Genomic DNA, 16,351 nt, shown 5'->3' with positions numbered 1-16,351 from the left:
TAGCAAATTTCTCTCACTTTGTTGTCGCACTTTCCTAATATTCTCTTAACAAAACCCATTTTACGATTAGCTTGACCGGTTATTTCTCGAATATATTTATTCCACGATAGATCATTAATGAGTCTAACTCCTAGATATTTCTCGAATTCAAAAGTCTCTAATTGGGTACCCCGCATTATATAGAATGATATTCAATGGGAGGACTGGTTCTCATTTTTTACCATAGTAATACTGACGATATTTAATAAAGCTGGAGGCCGATTTATATGAAATATTATCCATAAATTATCCGAACGGAGCAATTAGCGAGATAAGTAACCAAGTAGCCATACGTCAATGGTGGCGTTTGCAGAAAAGATTAGTGCGAAAATTGGCTTAGTTGGATGTGGTCTATTTTAATTTGAAATAAAAAATAGAAATTTTCCACAATTATTTCATCTATATTGAATTGACGAAAAAATTAGCGTGAAATTATTAAATGTGTCGAGTCATGTAAAATATTTTTTCATGCCCTATGCGTCCATGTATTTTTGCTCTAACCGTGAACCTTGGATGAAGGCACCTCGAAATGAAAGATAACGGGCATATAGTGTGGAAATGACAAGTGAATTCTGGAGAGGAAATGTACTTCTACATCTACTTAATACCCCGCAAGCCGCCTAAAAGGCGTGAGGCAGGGGGTGTTAGGACACCAGCCGTTTACAGTTAAAAAAAATGAAGTGCTCTAACGAAGTTGGGACTAGCGTTTATCAAAGTCCTTTATGACTCGGGGGAAAAACGAATTCCCCTATCTATCCGTTCGGCAAAGCATCTCTCTTAATTTATCGCTTCTATCGGACCTGGAAATATAGTGAGGCCCTAATATTATGTTCTCCATGTCGCTCTTAAAGATATCCATTCTCAATTGTTCAAGCAATCTAAGCCTAGCGCGCAGCCTCCGAGTCTCCAGCGGCTCCCAGCTTAATTCGCTTAACATCTGGGTAACACTGTCTGTACGCCCGTAGCAGTTTTTGACGAAATGTGCAGCCTTCCTTTGTGTTTTATTCAGTTCGCGGATTAAGTATTTCTGCACCGGATCCCATACGCTCGCTGCATATTCAAGGTGCGGTCGGACGAGAGTGAAATAGCACCTTTTTTTTACTGTGTGCGACTAAGGTACTGTTCAAATCAATTCCAATGCATCATGCGTTTGCATCATCAGTTTGCTATTATTGCTCTGAAGAAGAATAATAGATGACCTCAAGTTCACGCCAATCTTTTCTATTAATGCCCAGAAGCAAAGAAGCCAATTTTTCGTTAATCCAAATATATACTTATTACTGGTATTTTTTTTATAACTTAACCCGTACTCTCCTGTAACGCTAAGTCCAACTTAAGATGGACACCGTAGCGACTTTATGCCTTTAAACCCGTCACATTAATCAAATACACTTTCCATATTTCATTTTCCGTGTTATAATTCAGTCATCATTCGTAGAGTTAAACAAATTTTTCCAGTAAAAGGAAAACAGTACTTCCGTTGCCTAAAGATTACATACGGTAAGCTAGGAAGAATCTCAAATATCGGAGGAGCGCGTTTTTATCATACCAATGAAATTTGTGCCCCCGTTTGCTAAAATTGCCAATAGGAATATATTCTAAGATCATGAGTTATCTCAGGAATGAAAATTAACGACGTAAGTCAAATTATAATTATGGTAAAATATTTGCGGTTTGGTAATCAGTCGCCCCTGCTTCTAATAAAATGATCGATACACCATTTTGTATTCATTTATTTGTTTAGTCTGCTTTCGTATACCTAATTTGAATTTATCTCCACCCTTTCTCACTGATCACCTTTTCATTGTATTCAAAGTTATTTTGTTAAATGTCATCTCATTACGTTGCCGTGATAAAAACGGAATGTTGAGAGCTATAGATATTTGGAATCAGTGAAGTATTGCTCTAAGAGCGAACCGCATGACTCTTAACTACAATATATGTATATGTTTACCTAGTCACTACTGGAGGATATGTGAGGAAAATAAGCTGTAAATAAATCTTACGTATTATGAACCACCGTATAAAAGGACAAGCAAACCAACTTCAGAGAAGGGCACCTGAGCCTGTTATCCAAAGATTGTTTATTATCCTAATAAATGTCTTCTGAGCTCGTAGGCAGCCGTGAATCTTCGATTTACGTTAAAGTTTCTGGGTCACGTGTACGTAGGGATAAACGACCCATAAATCCTACGTGCATGAGGCACAATTCAGGGTTCACCAAAGTGGCATGAATCTTCTTAGCCACCCATTAAGTACAATGGAGTACCAGTGAAACTTGAAAAATGAAGTATTGAACGCAAGATAAAAACTTCCATGTGTACCTCCTTCGGGAAAGAACTATAACTAGAAGCAAGTGGAGACGAATTTTATGTACCTGTCAATGATATTCATTCAGCCACTCAAAATTTATAGGCGGAAAAGACGGAGAATTTATATTGCTACAGAATAAGACGGAGAAACCTAATCGATCATATCTTGAGACACGTCATCTCCTTATCAATACAATCGTCAAGGGACAAGTTCATGGCAAGGACGGAAAAGAAAGATCTCCAATGAATTGAATGGGACAGGTAAAGAAGGATGCAAAAGAGAAGAAATACGTAGAATTGAGAAGATTGATGCATAGTTTTCTGCGGCGTTGTCTAGATGATGTCTTCATGCTTCTGGGTTTCACCGCGTGGATATTCTTTGCGACGACAGTTTCTCTGGTATTCCAACCGGTGTCTTCAGGTCGATGTCGGGATTCAATTTTTGGTTACTTATATAGTGCATGCACTATATAAGTCACCAAAAATTGAATCCCGACATCGACCTGAAGACACCGGTTGGAATACCAGAGAAACTGTCGTCGCAAAGAATATCCACGCGGTGAAACCCAGAAGCATGGAGACATCAATTGAAAAGATTAACTGATAGGAGAATTGAGAGAAGACCTTCGTCCAACCATTCTTAGAATTGCTCATGATGATGGCAGTGAAATGAAAAAAATCCCTGAAAATCTCGTTATGCCAACGACACAAAGACTTCGTGTTTTTCAGTTAATGAATGGCTACGTCCAATTAATAGGATTAAAATCAAGGTGTTACAAGGGAATATTTACACTTAGAAGATGTAGCCGCCTGCCTAAGAAGCCTCACTACCCAAGTTGTTTGTCTCTTTACTTGAGAGAGTGGAGTTTACTTTCACTAATGGAGTCATCATCATCATTGGTCAACAATCCTAAGATTGGTTTGACGCAGTTCTCCAATCCTCTCTCCTATCCGCTAGCCATTTCATAGTGACATTTTTCTTCGCGTGTATACCCTTAATAAACTGTTCTATGTAACTCATTAGGGGATGTCCCCTTTTCCCCTTCCACCTGCCCTACGATTTTTTCAATCAGGCCATCATGTCTCATAATGTGGCTAACATAGTTGTCCCGTCCTCTGCTTAAAGTGTTTAGAAGACTTCTCTTTTCTCCCACTTTTCTTAGCACTTTCTTGTGGCTTACTCGATCGATCCATTTGATATTCATCATTCTCCTGTAGCACCACATTTCGAAGGCCTCTATCCTTGCTTTCTCCGCTGCGGTCATTGTCCATGCCTCAGCACCGTCACTGATTGAGAGAGTAAAATGAGGTGGTTTCCTTCATTAAAAAAAATGAAAGGCATTGATTGCGATTCCTTACCCACCATTAGTGTATTCATAACATACAAATTATTTGGTTTTAGAAATCAAAGTTCAGACTAATGGCAATGGTCAATTTTAACCGCATTTGAAAAAGGCCAGATTGGCGCCCATGCGATGCCACTCCATGTGACGTCACAGGGACCTAGTTTCTATACGAGTAGATAGGACTTTTAAATCGTCTGAGATTACCAATGCATGCATGAGGCACAGACCTCAGGGAAACATTTCTTAATAATTGCTCATTAAAATTGCCTAAGTTCGGAATGTTTCCATCGTTTCATAGGATAATACTAATCCTTATTTAAGCCGAGCGCTACCTGATAGTAGGGTACTCTGCTACCTGCTAGCCGCCTGCAATGTATCAGAGCTCAAACCTTGTCCCTAGGTCACCTCACACGGCGACAGCGGGAACCAGAGTGACGGGGGTTTCCCATCGGACGGGGGTCTCACACGGGGTTTCCCATCATTCATACGTTGCAGCCGTTTTCGCGCGCTTGGAAATTTTCACTTTTCATTTAATCGCGAAAAATAGATATCGTCATTAAAAAATTTAAAAGCGTAAAACTCCAGGAGTAAATTTCGATTTAGGCAATAAAAAATAATAGGAAACTACCCTTTTTGATGCGACTTGTTGAGGCGAGAGGGGGGAAGATAGCTGATTAAAATTGAGAATTGAGAAAGAGTCCCAAATGTCGTGGCACGATAAAAAATCCCGTTTTATTCTAGTAGTATAATGTAGAATAATTAAATGTAATGCAACGAAAAAAAATGTCAGAAGAGACGAAGTTCTCCTTAAATCAGGGAAATTGGTATGGACCCATGGCGTGGAAAAATTATTACAATGCTCTAGATGAAATCAGGCACCATGAGGTAATTTTGGTAAATTCCAGTGGGAAGGCTAAAAGCGGTATTGAGAGTAAGATGCGGATTTTTTCCTGTACCATCGATGGATTAACACATGTTTTGAGGTACATAAAATCCTTTTTCTAGTATCTGAATAAATTTTTCTTAATTCAACGGCTCTCCATTTTTCCGGGTTTGTATCGTTGACTGAATCTTCCTAGCCACGAAAGAACGGAATTTCTAGTAACACGAGGCACTACTTTTCCTAGCAATATAGTACTAATTAAATACGTAGTAGTCGTTGTATGCTTGAAAGTAAACAACTGCCCGAAATTTCATCGAAGTGGAAATAAGGAATGAGAAGTGTAAAAAAATAAAAATTTACTGTTACTCATGGCAAATATCGCTGCAATCGGGTACGGAATTATATTTGGACTTGAATTTATTTCGTGCGTTGGCGGGGTAATTTTGATAAAAAAGTATAATGCGCGTGCACAGAGGCGTTGGTCTCGTGGCTGACAGTTCGTAACCGGCGCGGCGTCGGAATGTATCCCATTAAAAAAAATGAGGGAACATTTTATGCATGCCAATTATATCGCGAGGAATCGCTAGCCCTTAACGTTCGAATGACTTTATTTTTTAGCTCAATATGGGATTTTTTTCCGTGCGAGGAAGTGACGAAAGCGGTGAATATTTAATGTATTGGTTTAGATCATCGTCGTGCATCTTTCATTGAGACCTTTGTACTCGCGTTTTGCTTTTCTGTATCAATTTTCCCGCAATGCAGTTTTTTTGTAAGCCAAATTGACCGTGGCCAAAATTGAATTTCAACAACGAGACTCTCTCTTTATCTTATTACCCTTCTTCTCCGCCACCACTTTCATCTCCGGCCAATTATACCCCTCCTCTCCATGAACTCTATTCGCTTCCCCCCTCTACGCTCGCCCATGGTCCCATTTATAGTTGAGTCAGAATCTTTTCTTTCCACAGAACTCATTCCGTCCACGGCCCCCGTCTCCTCCTAATCTTCTCCAGCAATTCGCTTTTCTTTCTTACCATGTTTAGAAAATCTTTGTTCTTTCTTCTCCCTGGCATTCCATTTCTTTCCAACTACTCAATCCCACACTCGTATGCCACCAACCTATCATATATTCCCTCTATAAAACCCATGTTTATAATGCTCATTATATTTATCATGCTCTTGTTCATTATAACATTTCTCATGGTATAATCTGCTGCGGCAGTGCATACATGAGCACATTTAAGTGTGCACTCGTTTTGCAAAAAAAAATAATTAGGGTAATATTGTCTAAAAATTATTATGAGCACTCATTTCCGTTTTTTGTGGCCCTAAATTTGTTGCCACTAAGGCATTTGCATTTATTCAAAGTGCTTAAATTGTTTTTTGCCAGAAGTGGAAATATGCAGAGTGGATGTGACAAATATAAATATAATTTAAGGAGTGAGTCATTTATAGAAGCAAACAGACCTAAGTTAACATTACATAAACGCTATTTTCTTTACATGGGGCCAAAGTTATTTCATTTTCTGCCCGCTACAATAAAAAAAATAAATCCTCAAATTTAATGTTGAGACTTGCCAAAGACTGACTTTTATCGCAAGAAATAGTTGAAAATTTATTTTGATGTTATTTATTTGAAACTCTCTTGTGTCAGTTACTGCGTTATTATTATTTTTATTAGCATACATTTTGTTATTTGATGGTGGCTCAATTCTGGTCCTATGACCTCGGAGATCACCTAAAGTTCCTTCTCTTGTTTTTCTTTTGTATTCAGATGTAAAAACAAAATGTGGGAGTAAGTAAGTTATTATTTATTTATTTATGTCACCGCTCCGCTAATTCGTATTGATGAAAAAGTTTAACACACATATTAAAGCCTTTCAGTGATATAAATGGCAAGGTTGTTAGTGAGACGCGGATCCCCGAGATACCATCGATGTATCTCTTCATTTACTCGTTTCACATATACAAGGCGAAGGTACATTACGTCACGGAAACTTAATCCTGGAGAGTCCATACCAGTAGGAACAAAAATTACCAATGGGGTAGTTTCCTTCTTCAAAGAAAACGAAAAGCATTGATTGCGTTTCGCTACCCAACACTAGGGTTTTTATAATATATAAGTTATTTGGTTTTAGAAATCCCAATTTAAACGAATGGCAATGGTCAATTTTAACTGCGTTTGAAAAAGCCCAGATTGGCGCCCATGTGAATCCACTCCACTTGACGTCACACGGACCTAGTTTCAGGATTTTTACAGTCTGAGATTACCAATGCATGCATGAGGCACAGAGCTCAGGGAAGCATCTCTTAATAATCACCTATTAAAATTGTCTGTGGTCGGAAAGTTTCCTTCGTTTGATAAGGTATTAATAACCCATATTTGAGCCAAGCGCTACCTGCTAGAATCGTACGTCGTACCAGCGCTCAAGGCTCACCTCAAGGTCACCTCACAGGGCGACAGCGGGAACCAGAAATACGTCACACGGGGTTTTCGCATCATTCCTACTTAGCCGTCGCGTTTTCGCGCGCTTGTAATTTTTCGCTTTTCGTTCAATCGCGAAAAATAGATATCGTCATTCTAAAATCTAAGATCATAAAATGCGTACTCCAGGATTAATTATCTTTCGATTTAGGCAATAAAAAAATAAAAGGAAACCACCCTAACACCAAAAGTACCAGAAACTTTGAGCGGAGCACTGCTTGCCCGCCCTGCTTGCCGGATGCTCCGGACATAGACAGAGGCAAATGCAGGTGAAGCATTCAAAGTATTAGAAGTGTTGTCCAGAGCATTAGATAGAAGAGAAAATTTGAAGACAATCGTATCGCTCTGCTCAAAGTTTCTATATTTTAAAAATGGTTAGTCTTCGACCTAAACCTCATTAGTTATTTACGTTACAACATGGATCAGCTGTCCTGGGTTAAAATTTCGTTGCATATATTTTCTCCACATTGTGTAATTCATAGATAACCGCAGATGAAGTAAACATTGCTGAAATATGTAAGAGACATATTATAAACAATTAAACTTCCACTCACAATTCATACAAAAAATACAAGGACATAAACTACATAGGAGCGGAAATATGTGCATAAATACAAGTGTTTTTCGTCTCGTCTCCATTTCATAACCGTCACCCGCCCCCGTATCCCATTGTATCTAATCATCCCTTCCATCATACACGCCTCAAATCACTACAGAATACATTACTCCGTCACTCTGTCCCACCTCAAATCATGAAAATACAATTTGGAGTGTTAAAAGCCGTCGAGATTGAAAGTTTGGAAAGTGCAATATTGGTGTATTATTCGTTTGAGATGAATTTCAGAAAATTTACCCCACCAACGACTGTATTATTTCTCTATTAAGGAATCATTTTCCTTCATTCATGGCAAGTGTCAAGCATGCTTATCTTGAAAATTCTGATGTTTACAAGAGTTGCACAACCAATATTAACTTTGGTTGATTCGTGTCTTAATCCACACGTCCACGTATTGCTCCCTCCTCTCTTCAATTATTTGATGTTTTACTCTCTAACATTAATCTAAAATTAATATTTAATTATTGTGAGACATAGAAACGGCAAACGGCTACGGCATCAACTTCACGTATAAGACGCGGATGATATTCTTCCGTTTTAGCCAATACCCGTGTAGTGTTAAACGTTATTTTATGCCCAGGGCTGGAGTTGTAATATTACCTACGCAGCAATTCCTGAAAACAACCACCAACATTGATTTCAGCAATCACATTGCTTTATATCTTTCACCTAGGATTTAATTCTATTCATTCATGTTAAAATAGTTCTTGGTTTTAATAGTTAGTTTAGTTATCAATAAATATGTACAAAATTAAGCTCTGATGATAGTTTAAAATAAACAGAGACTTTGGCTAAAACTTTTTTGCATAACATACGTTGACCTACACTCCAAGAACTATTTTAACATGAATTAAGCGAGTCAAGATAAGAAAAAAATTCTATTTATTGTGTGATTAATTGTTTCACGTGAAACTTGGCTTCTATCATAAAAGTTTTTCCGCTTATATTAGAAAACCTCCTTGTTAGTATTCAATGGTTACTTTTATTCTTAAAATTTCCTAATTAGGCGTGAATATCTTGGCATTGACTCTTTTCAGATAATAACTCGCGGAGCTCTTGATTTTATTGAATGGTTTTCCATTCCTCTCAGTCAAGTCGCTGATGTCAACTTAGCTTGGGGTTGTTTTCTTGTCTTCCTTTTCTAAAGAAGGCAGTCGCTTCCCTCGCCATGCATTTTATTGTTAGAATTCTCTTCTTCATTTCTCCGCTCACTCAGTCAACTCTCTCACACCAACTCAAGTCTCGCGTTTCATTTCTCTTCTTCTTCTTATGCAGCTTGAAATATGACCTCTTTTCATTCCGACTTATTAGGGCGATTTCCAAATGGCTTTCCCCCTACTTCTCTGCATTGCATCTCAAAATATAAAGAAAACGATAGTCTTTTTGATCTCCTATTTTTATTTTAATAACCGAGAAAGTTTCATGTAGTCGAGACAGCTGTCTTCTGAAATTTTTAGCGACCTTGTCCTCATACTTACATCGCTATTTCTGGGCATACTTAAAGTTAGGGCATTTATAAGGTACCGCATCTATTTCTTCCATTGCTATACTAAACTCATTATTTTAAGGATGTCTGTTTATTCTCTGAAAGATGAAGTTACGATATGCAGCGCTTGTATTTGTTGTGTATCCATCGCTTATCCAGGATACATTATCGCAGGAACTGCATTTCATCAAGCTGGTATAATTTGACTTCAATTAATAATTGGTGAAGGAGCAACTGATGATGAATGCAATACAATCGAAACACATGTTGTGAGCTATTAAACAAATGTAGTGGGCTGTGCGATAACTATGTTTATCATTGGTTAATGGGGTGTGGTCAGTGACCAGTAAAATAGGTGAATGTCGTGACACAAAATGAATGGAGTTTGAGGTTTACCGGAGCGCTTGCTAATAAAAATTGCATTTTAGTGTACATATATATGGCCACATAATTAAAACAGAATTCGTTTAAACAAAATTGAAACGGTGAGAAGAGGGAAAGATAGAAAATCATGCTTAAATTTTGACCCAGATGCTCTGTTGATAGCTTAAAGCGACGCTAAAATCACTTCAAGCATTCTCTAAGCTCTGATGAGGTTCAGGAAAACGCAGGGATGAGAGGAAATGCTCAATGTTATGGCAAACGATTTTCATCCACATTGCTAAATACAGTCACGTAATAATTCGTCACTCACGGATATTTTGCTAATATTATTTGAGCTGTTTTCCAGTGGCGAATTTTGGGGGACCGATGATGGACTTCAGCACAAATGGGAGAGGAGGCGTTAAAAACAGTGATGGAAGACTGGTCACAAGTCAGGAATGGGGAGAAGATAGTAGGATTCGTAAATAGAATGAAAGGAAAAAGCGTCTATTGTGAAATAACGAAATTTAATACTCGCTAAAACTGATGAAGTTTAATATTTACTGGCAGGCTGGTTAAGGTGATTCGGAAAATTCTGTATATAAACATACTTTCACCTGTAGATAATATAGAGAATAATTGTTGCTAACCGTGGAGCTACTACTCGATAAAAATGGAAACGGTATTACTCAGGTCCTCGGTGCAATACGTTTTTCAGTTTTTGATATATTATTTCCTAAATTAACCATAATTGTTTGCAAAAAATTATAATGCTACTTCTTGTTTGCCTGAATAGTTTATTAAATATGTTTACAAGTGTAATTATGAATTTTATATTGTACTTTAATCACCAGAAACTTAAATTGATATCCAATTATTGCTCGGGAGAATAGTGTAATTAAGAATGTTTTTAAATTAAAATGTATCTCGACTGTGCCGGTCGATATTATTCCCTTGAAACTTGCCCTGAGAATCTCATAAGATTTAAGCGTTTTCATTACGTATATTTTAATTTCAAGTCATCCGGAGGTAAAAATCTTTTTTTCCCGAGAGTCGCGTAAAAATACATCCGGAACAGCAGGACATCCCTTCCTTGTATCGCTCATTTCGTGGATGAAAGGTATTTTCTATCTTCTCGATGCTCATGTAGCAGGAATTTCACCTTGACATACACTTTATCCTGTAGTTTTCTTCATAAAACTGAAACCCATCTCAATATTTCTCCATTATTTTTATTACAACTTCTCAATGGAATATATTTGGAAGCGACATGCTTATAGAACATACCACAGAGTTAAAAATTAGTTAAATTCATACAATCCTGCTCTGAATTATTATTTGAAATAACTTTTACTTTTGTGTTTCCGTTTACTATGTATTTTGCATGTTTTTATTTCCATATTCGTTTGTATACACAGGTTTTAATTTTTAATTTTGAATGAAATATTTACCTTCAATTGACGATACCGTGTAAAAAAATTACCCTCAAGCTGTCGATATAGGTGGTTACCGACAGTCATAAATTTTTGTCAGCCAAAAACTTTTTTATTGTGAACTAATTACTACAATGGATTGTGTGGTGAATGGTGAATTAATGTACTTGTAAGGGGAATCTTTATTACTTCATTCCAAGTGACTAATTCATATTAATACAATCCCTATATTAGAATATCATTGGCCCTCCATGTATCCCTTTCCCAACCTCTATCCTTCACGTCTCCAATGTTATCTCGGGGGCTTACTCTGGGTACTTTTCTTTCTATATTTTTCTCAATTATTTATTCTCCCGTAATTCCTCTGTCTTATGACATGGCCTATTCAACTATTTGCCCTCATCTGCCGAATGGTGCTCAACGATCCAATTCCTTTCCCTTTTCTTCGGTTCACTTTTTTGTTCTTCACCCTTTCCTTACACTTAAAAGTTATCTTCCGATTCCGCCATCAGCACCTCTTCTCGAAGGCTTCATTCTCTTCTACTCTATTCGGCTTTTCTAATGGTTCATTTTTCAGTCACTGTTATTCATTAAGTGGTGGACTTTGCTAGAATTGCAGGTATGAAATCCAAACGTTATAATTGTGCAACTTTTAATGCAGGAAAAGATTTTTTTAATATCATCAACACGAAGCTCCTGTTCTATCCTGTGTATCTATCTCAGGCTCGCATAAATAAATCGATGGGTCTATTATAAGGTACTGTGGTGTTCCGAAAGTCCAGATACGTAGTATCAGAACATCCGCTTAACCCTAACATCTCAGAGACGAAATTATTTTAAAGGAGAATGACCTTTTGTTATTCACTCTGTAGTTTTTTTTTCTTTTATATTCAGGCCTTAGAAGCCGTTCAAATTTTTCATTCTCAAAATCTGACCTCTCCGCAGTGGAAATTCAAAAATTGTTTGAGCAACGTTTAGCTTTGAAGTTAAATATTCCTTGTATAACCCATGCGGTCGAAATATTCGGGAAAGATGAAATCCAAACGTGGTAATCGTGCAACTTTTAATGCAGGAAAAGTTTTTTAAATATCATCATTAGTGACACGAAGCTCCTGTTCTATCCTGTGTGTCTATCTCAGGCTTGCATAAATAAATCGATGGGTCGATTACAAAGTACAGTGGTGTTCCGAAAGTCCAGATACATGCTACCCATGCTACCTTGACAGCAGCGAAAGACGAGGAACGACACTAACTTAAGAAATACAGAAAAGACTGGAAAACAGATAATTGAGTTATTCCTTCGTCATTGTTCCTCCACAGACTATGCTGAAACATCAAGTACCTATTAGTTGGATCAGCGGTTCCCAAACTGGGGGTCGCGACCCCCCCGTGTTTTCATCGTTCATATGTTCATATAAACACCAAGCCAATTGCCTGCTTGTGACAACTTAATGATAATAATAATGGTGGCGGCAATAGTAATCGGAAAACACGAAAAATCCTAGCTTTCTCTTAGATTTAATGTAAAGTTCATAATTTACGTAAATCAAAAAGAACATGGTTCGTTCATGGCGGTGCATTCATCCTTTTCCCTTCTAAATGTTTCCGAAATAAATATTTGCTCTTATTCTTAAGACCTTTCTCACTTCTTTGGAGTCATTTTCCTGGGTCTGGCATCATTCCCCATCTCCACGAAGCAGCAATATTAAGTATTCCAGTCACAGCTGACGGAGTGAGGGGTGTGAAACTTCTTATTCCATTCTTCACCGGCTCCGTGCCCCTCGTTCCTCTAACTCCCGTCGCAGTCATCTCCCAGCCGCTACCCTTCCCATGCACGCTCCCTCGTCGTATATTCCAACGCCCCCTCGTGAGGAAAGTATAAAAAAAAGGATCACCCACTGCTATTTCTACATGGCCCGACCGCTGAGGGTCGAGATGAGAATGGAGAAGAGGGTGGAAAACTTTTTTAAGGGATGCAAGTCGCGAACGAAGGAGAAAGCGGGAAATATATATATATATATATGTCTTTTTTCAGCGCGGGAGTGGTGCCAATGCGGAAAGGCACTGAAAAAAACGGGGCAGAGATTATATATCCGAGAGGGGAGGTGTGGTCGTAATGCTGCCAACGCATTCGATCCTAAGTACATATTCCCTTTTTCCTCCTTCCATATCCACATTCGCTCCGTCGCTTTCTCTTGGCAGTAAAGCTAGAGGGCAGGTGTGGTTGGCCTTTATGGTTATTAAATGGCTAACCGAGGACGTGAAATGATTGTTACCCATTCTAGGCTGTCCTCTGGGTGCATTAATAAGGATATCTGGGTGGGAATGATGGTGATCGGAAGAACGCGTAAGCCGCAATTACCTTGTCGGCCAAATGACTTCTTGTCGAAATTACTATTCGTTAGAAAGCCAAAAGCGAAAACTTCAAAAAATCATAATAATTTTCCCATCATGCTGAGCAGTTGAATATCCTTCAAACTCCATCCTTGTTTAACGTATTTCTGGAGACGGACTCGCCCACATATTCTCCTTCGTGGTATTTCTATTGCAGACCTTGCCAAGTCCCGGTACCGTTTAGGTGACTTGTGTCTATCATTTATCCAACAACGACACCGACTCTTCAACACCGACGGAAAATGATTTCCTCCGTTGTACATTTCAAATAAATAGTTATTTGTCTTCTAGGAGCTAGGAATGATGTTCAAATCAGTGAGATTCGCGGATGATCAGGCGTTGATTATCCAGTCAGCGAGGGGGCTTCAGGCTCTAGTGGATGCGTTATGCGAGCGTCGCGAGGAATATGGGATGAGGATTAATTACAAGAAGACTAAGGTTATGCGGTTTTGTGAAGCATCACGAGCGAGGAATGTGAGACTCAAGATAAAGGTGGTGGTGAAAAACTTGAGCAGGTTGAGCAGTTCAACTTTTTAGGCAGTACATTAGAGGAAAACGGATACAGTAGGAAAGACATTAAGAAGAGAATTGCATTAGCAAAGGAGGCGTTCATGATCAGGAAGGAGCTTCTGAGAGGTTCGCTATGTAAGCATTCAAAGAAAAGGTAAATGAATTCTCTGATCTGAAGAGTAGCGCTTTACGGTAAAGAAATGTAGACACTTAGGAAGGAGGACGAGAGAAGACTCGAGGTATTCGAGATGTGGGTGTGGTGAAGAATGGAGAAGGTATAGTGGACGGAGAGGAGGAGGAACGATGAAGTACTGGGCATGGTGGGTGAGGAGAGGCAGCTATTAGATGAGATAAGAGGGAGACAGAAGGTCTGGATGGGAGGAGTACTTAGCGGGAAGGGGATGCTGAAAACAGTGTTAGAGAGTAGAATGTTAGGTAAACGAGGGAGAGGAAGGGAAATAACAGGATTTTTAGATGGAATGAAAGGTCTTATTGTGAATTGAAACCTACCTTAATCGGTAGAATACTTTAATAGCAATAATCTGTCAAATTCTAAACTGTCATATATGGAAGAAGATTGAAAATATAAGTTTCAAATTCACATGTATACCAAAGAGTAAAATAAAACGCAATGTGCACGTACCTTCTTTTCTAATTAATGCGTGTAATCCTTATTACTTTCATCATTGGATATATCAGTGGAAATTATATTAATATCTACTATTATGCTAATTAAAGCAAAATTATGTCGTTTTAGAAAAAAAAAGCTTTTCATCGCTTTTTGGATGCGGTCTCATATAGGAACTCATATTCGTTGATAAATCGGTAAATAAAAGTGACGGAACCATAATTAGCATAGTTAAATTGTGTCGGAAAAGCGTCCTATTTGGACTCGTTCTTTTTATATTTGGTTCGCATTCCTATTCTTGAAATTATACTCAGGTAAAACACTTTAATCGCGGAAAGTTTTTGGTTGTCACAGAAGAGCACGGTACATACGTGACTCATGCTATAAGGGTGTTTCAAAAATTGCGGACCGGGAAGGCAGGTCACGTGAAAAGAGTGGAGGTGACCGAAGCTATTCGAAAGAAACCACTTCCCATTGTTCTCAGGAAACTTGAAACTTTTACTCGACATCATTGGAATTTTTTCCTGCTATAGAACTCCGGGCTCAATCCATTCCTACTCCCTATTTCGCTTCCATTTTTAATTTTTAACGTGGAAACTACTTCCATGCTTAAAAAATGTCGTAAATAAACCGTGTTTGTTGTCACTTTCTTTTTAATTTTGTGCAAAATACGAATGTTTCAATCCAATCACGATACGTCATCATTTGCCGAAAGTCATGGTTAGACATTTTTGGGCCCTATAGGTACCTTTTCTTTTTTTGGCCTCTCGAAACTTGGGGCTTTGAAAAAGGTTGGCTGAAAAAGGTCAGTTGGCGAGAAAGGGTGAAACACGTTCCTATTGTTCTCGTGTAACTTGATATTTTATTTCGAAGGGTTTATCATCTTCATTACGTAAAACCTGAGGGAGCAATGACTTTGGGTGCCAGAGGCTTGTTGTTTTGGGGGGCTAACGAGGGAAGGGAAACGTTAAAAGGAGTGGACTGAAGACTGATGGGTGGGGGATAGTGGATTGTTGGAAATGAGGGACGTAGGTACTGTTCTACGGCGCTGAGGTTCTCCCGGTGGTAGTTCCATCTCTTGACACTATTTGACTGTCGTGATTAGCCTTAAATGTTTGAACATTGATTTACTCATTGAATTGATTCCTGCGTCACTACTTTTTCCCTGATAATTTCAGTCTGTTTCAAACACTTCTAATTAAGAGATGTATGGAAAATATTCTTGATCCATTTATTTTTGTGTTGGGTCATACTCTATACTCATTATTGATGAAAGTGGAATTTAACACCCACATCAACAGCGTAACTAGACTTAGCCTCAGTTTCTCATATGCCAACCCCACCTTCCCGTGGCGTGCCGGGTATTCCGTTGGAAACCAGCGTGGAAGAGCAATATATGATTAAGTATTCCCATTAAATTTATTTAATCATACAGAAAAATAAAATTGTACTTTGAATTTGGTGAAATAAATCAGAAAACCATTTGAAATTGTTTCAAATAATTCGTCATCTAGAAATTGTTGCTGTAATCATCGAAAGATTAGATTGATTAGATTATTGGATTGTACATTGTGGTTTTTAATATAAGAAATCGCTCGATCAAAAGGTTTTATACAATCTAAAAAAATAATATTAAAAAATAAAGATATTTTTATAAAAAACGACTTTTCTCTTGTGGATTAAAAAATTAATGAATTACATTAATTTCAAAAAAATGAATTTTCTGAGCCTGATAGTCTCTAAATAAATTGGTGCATATGCAAAGAAAAAAGTTTGATACATGTTCCACTATAATTCTCAATTTATTTTGCATCATAACTTAATGAAACGACGGAATTGAATTAACTACAGTTAATTAT

At 38.0% G+C, this 16,351-nt stretch overlaps 1 protein-coding gene across 1 annotated transcript in view; it reads right to left on the bottom strand.

Annotated features, from left to right (window-relative positions):
* The window catches only part of LOC124161853 (gastrin/cholecystokinin type B receptor-like), a 531,853-nt gene that overhangs the window by 39,982 nt on the left and 475,520 nt on the right, over nucleotides 1-16,351 (bottom strand). The window lies entirely within an intron of this gene.

The sequence above is a fragment of the Ischnura elegans genome, chromosome 7 (assembly GCF_921293095.1).
Source record: "Ischnura elegans chromosome 7, ioIscEleg1.1, whole genome shotgun sequence".
In the NCBI taxonomy this organism is placed as follows: Eukaryota; Metazoa; Arthropoda; class Insecta; order Odonata; family Coenagrionidae; genus Ischnura; species Ischnura elegans.
This window is presented reverse-complemented; position numbering and strand designations above follow the sequence as displayed.